The sequence below is a fragment of the Elephantulus edwardii genome, unplaced genomic scaffold, assembly GCF_000299155.1.
Source record: "Elephantulus edwardii isolate Elephantulus edwardi_28Jun2011 unplaced genomic scaffold, EleEdw1.0 scaffold00045, whole genome shotgun sequence".
NCBI lineage: Eukaryota > Metazoa > Chordata > Mammalia > Macroscelidea > Macroscelididae > Elephantulus > Elephantulus edwardii.
In genome coordinates, this window is record NW_006399795.1 from 5,033,527 (window position 1) to 5,038,589 (window position 5,063).

At 39.9% G+C, this 5,063-nt stretch overlaps 1 pseudogene; it reads right to left on the minus strand.

The window, feature by feature from the left end:
• LOC102869961 overlaps window positions 1-968 on the minus strand; it is a 3,421-nt pseudogene extending 2,453 nt beyond the window's left edge.
• Between the last annotated feature and the right edge of the window lie 4,095 nt (window positions 969-5,063).

Genomic DNA, 5,063 nt, shown 5'->3' on the forward strand with positions numbered 1-5,063 from the left:
GGAGAAAAGTGCGGCAATGAATGAATGGAAATCCAAAACCTCTGTAAATGTTTATTAAAATTAATAATAAAAAAATTTAAAAAAAGAAGGTGTAGGAGTATACAGAGTCACTGTGCCAGAAGAAATTGGCTGACACAGAAGAATTTCAAACAACATATGAGCAAGAGCCTATGGTGATGAAGGAGAAAGTTCAAGCTGTTCTGGAAGAACTGGCAAAAAACATGGCTCCAGGAGTTGATGGCATACTACTTGACAGATTTCAACAAACATACACTGCCCTGGAAGTGCTTACTAAGTTGTGCCAAGAAATCTGGAGGACAGCCAGCTGGCCAACTGACTGGAAGAGATCGATACTTGTTCCCATTCCAAAGAAAGGTGAACTGACAGAGTGTGGAATTATCAGACAATATCATTAATATCACATGCCAGCAAGATTCTGCTGAAAATTATCCAAAAATGACTGGAGTAACACATCAACAGAGAACTGCCAGTTGTGCAGGCTGGATTTAGAAGAGGCCATGGTTCTAGGGATATTATAACTAATATCAGATGGATCTTGGCTGTAAGCAGAGAGTACCAGAGGAATGTCTATCTGTGTTTCATTGACTATGCAAAGTCATTTGACTGTGTGGATCACAATCAACCATGGCCGACTCTGAGAAGAACTTGGGAGGTAGAGAGGAAAATGTGAACAATGAATGAATGAAAATTCAACTTTTCTATAAACGTCCGTTAAAATCACAATTTAAAAAACATTTTAAAAAATTTCACTGTCATCAATATTTCTCTTCAGTTCTTCCATTACACTTGTGTAGCTAAGCCTCTTTTTTGATCAAAACATCATTTTTGTAATTGCTGTTGTTGACATATCTAAGCTTTCTTTCTGGTCAAAACTCAAACTCCAGAAACCTGTGCCCAAACTTGCCCTTGTGCCCTCTACAGTGGTGCAGGTAGAAATCACTCGCCATCACTATTTTTCTGCCTTTGAAGAACACACACACAAAAAAACAAACCCTGAACAACCCACCAACCAGAGCACCTATCTGTGGGCTGGCAGCACAACGCCTTACCCACTAGGCCAGGGGAGCTCTGTATTTCTATACTATTCACTTTGTGATCAATGACTTGCAAATCCTCACCCCAACAACCAGAAACTGGAAGTACAAACCAGTACCAGTGAGAATGCTCCTCTCACGTACTCCTAGACTCACCACTTCACCAGCAAGAATAGGTACATCCTCAGCCACTCCACAAGATAAGCAAACAAAAGTCTAGCTCCTCCCCAACCCACCTGGAGACAGTGGGGACTCCATTGTGGCCAGTCTAGTGACCAGAATGGTACACACAACATGCCTACTCAGAAATACCAAAAATAAAACAGAACAAGCAGAAAAAGCTCAGCAAATAGACATATAATAAATAATTACAACAACACCTTACTACCTTGGAAACAAAAGACAATATTCAATCACAGAAGCAGGACAAAATGGTTCCAGAAAGTGGCTAAAATGAAGAATCAGAGGAAGAAATAGAAATGGAACTACTTGATAAAAAATTTAAAAGACTAATGTGTAGGAAAACACAAGCAAATCCAAGAGAGCTGTGAGATTTGCCAGCAGAAAACTTCCCAAATATCACAAAAGATGAGAAGATGTTCATCACAGAAACCCAACAAATCCCACAGAATTTTGAGTAAAGATCAGGAAAATCAAAAGACCATCTACAAAGGAGAGTCAATAAGACTAGCTTCTGATTACTCAGTTACTGTTGTTGTTAGGTGTCATCAAATCTAATTAGAAGTCCTATAGTCAAGTATGATCTACATGAAATTTGTGGGGGGAAATGACAATCAAGAATAAAAACTTTAGGTGCTGGAGACCAGTTTGAAAGTCATCTACAGGTGCTGATTCTACAGAAGATGTTGGCTGTCGTCTAGGACTCGATGGCACTTAACAACAACAATAACAACAGCAACAATTCTGGAAGTAAGACATCAAGTAAGGACAACTAAAGAAGAAAGGATGCTTCTGATGTGTTATTGGCAAAGATTTTGAATATACACTAACAGCCAAAAGAACAAACAACTCTGTCTTGAAAGAAGTACAACCAGAGGGCTCTTTGAGCTTCCACATTCTCTTGGATCATTTCTTGGGAATAGGAACAATTATCCACCTGTTACAGTTTGTAGCCTCCTGTTTGAAGCAGTTGGATTCTGGAAGATGTTTAAACCATGCACTGTGGAACAAAAGCCCTGTTGTGGGCTACATTTGCCCCTGGAACCACTACTGGTTCAACATGGTTCCAGGAGGAAGATGTTTGTCGTAGTCGTGGGACCAAGTAGAGATGTGTGGTTTTGCCTTGGAGATGAGGTGCTTGTCCTGGTCCCACAGACAGCCTTGCAGCTCAATTGAACCCTGTGCTCATGGAGGTGGTTTTTCAAGGATCTCTGCTTCCCCAGGCACACCTAGTGCCTCCAGCCCATCCTTGATGATACCATATGGGAGATTGATATTGAAGATGGGTCTACATTCCTCAGGAGAGGAGAAAATACGTAGCTTACAAATGCCAACCACCAGTTCTGCATAGACTCTCTGGAAAAGCTTGACGCTGGGTGCAGCCCTTCTTTAAACACTCTTTACCTCAAAGCTCACTTCAGAGGCAATATGCCCACAGCCTATGCCTTTCCTCGATCATGGGATCCAAGGAGAAGCCCTGTATCTGATGTCTTCACCTTTAGCTTGCAGGAGCTGAGAATCACCTCTGGTTCTGCATTCCAAGTTTTGCCTCTCTCACCAGATCAGAGGCCCCTAACTTACCACCACTGGGCTCCTTACAGACCTCATGCCAAGGCCAAGAGACGTCCCTTTCAAAAGCAATTGATCCCAGAACCCATCTCCCATCCATAATGGCAAACACTGTATTACTAAACAAGAACATTTGCTTCTTAAATGTAAATGCCACTTGAAAAGTTGACCATTCATCCAGTGATTGAAATGTCAAGATGTTTAGATAATTTGTTCATGGGATATGTCATAGGACAGCAAAAATGATGAGCTCTACATGTACATCAAGTCCAATGGCTCAAATGTCATTTCCAAGTTCATGTGTCACATTCCTAAGTTTGAAACAATGATACTTTTGATGTTGGAGTTATATAAAAATGCCCCCAAAATAAAATAAAAAAATAATGCAAAATTGTCTCTCAACCACAATGGTGAAACTGGGATATTTCCAAATAACATAAATTAAGGGAATTTGTAAAAACTAACCCAAACTGACAAGAAATATTCAAGAGAGTTTTTGGGATAGCGAACCAACATCAACCAACAATGTACAATTAGATATCAACTCATATAAGGAATTCTTAAAAGGAAAACAAAACTAAAAGATTGAAAACCAGAGACATCAATCTGTAAATTGACAAGAGATGTCAATCTGTAAAAAGAGGGAATAAACGATATAGTTTTATAACTTTCATGTGATGACAAAGTCAAGGCAATCTCAAGAAATAAAAAGATTGCTTTAAACTTAGAAAGATAAAGGTTACTTTTAAGGTAATCACAAAGAAAGTTAACAAAACTACTTATTAAAAGAAAAATGCAAAAGTGCAATAAACACAAAAAAACCATAAAAATGCATCAATAAAAATAACTCAGCACAGAACTTTAATGGAGCAAAGATATAGTCACATACATACACACCACACACACTCCTCAAAAGTTGTAAACTTCTATGTAAACAATCATATTGAATGTCATTGCGTCAATAAAGAGATTGAGAATGGTAAAATGGATTTTTAAAACCACAGCTGTCATGTGCCATCGAGTTGCTTGCGACTCATAGTGACCCAATGTGCAACAGCTCTGAACCCTTCCCTGTCCTGAGCCAGTCTTACTGATTCCAACACACTAACCCCATTGCCCCAGTTTCTGTATCAATCCATCTCATCTGGGGTCTTCCTCTCCTTCCTGTCCTTCAACCCATCTGAGCATAATGTCCTTCTCCAAGGATCAGTTCCTCCTGGCCACATGCCCAAAATATTTGAGATGGTACTTCAAGATCCTAGCCTCCAAGGAGAAACTTAGTTTCACCCTGTCCAAGACAGACCTATTTGTTTTCTTGATGGTCCATGGTATGTTCAAGACTCTTCTCCAGCACCACAACTTAGAAGCATCGATTCTTCTTCTGTCATCCTTAGTCATAGTTCAGTTCTCTGATGCATAGCAATAATTGTGAAGGCCATGGCCTGGATCAGACACACCTTAGTATTTAGACTGACATCATTGCTTCTCAGTACTTTGGAGAGGTCCCTGACAGCAAATTTACCTAACATAATTCATCTTTTGATTTCCTCACTGTTGGTGCCAAGAGTGTTGATTGTGGAGCCGAGCAAGCTGTAACTATTAACAGTCTTAATCTCTTCTCCAACAGTTATGGTCCTGCCAGTTGGCCCAGTGGTGCAAATCTTTGTTTTCTAGATGTTGAACTTCAAACAATACTTGACCTTCTGCAGCAAGAACTTCAGGTCCTTCTCAGTTTCAGTAAGCAAAGTTGTATCATCTGTATAATATAGGTTGTTGATGAGCCTTTCTCCAATTCTGGTGTTATATTCCTCCTTATAAAGGCCAGCCTCCTGAATTATCTGTTCCACATATAGACTGAAAAGATATGGGGACAGGATACATCCCTGAAACATTCCCTTCCTGATTTTGAACCTTGGAGGGTTTCCCTGCTCTGTTCTGAGGACTGCTTCCTGGTAAAGGTTTCACATAAGCACAATCAAGTGTTCTAGGATTCCCATTCTCCTCAAGGTTAACCACAGTTTGTTGTGATCCACACAAATACTTTTGCAAAGTCAATAAAACACAGGTAGAATCTCCCTGGTACTCTTTGCTTTCTGCCAAGATCCATCCAACATTGGCAATAATGTCTCTAGTGCGACGGCCTCTTCTAAACCCGCTTGTATTTCTGGTAGTTCTCTGTCAATGTACTGTTCCAGTCATTTCTGGGTAATCTTCAGCAGGATTTTGCTAGCGTGTAATATGAATGATATTGTATGGTAA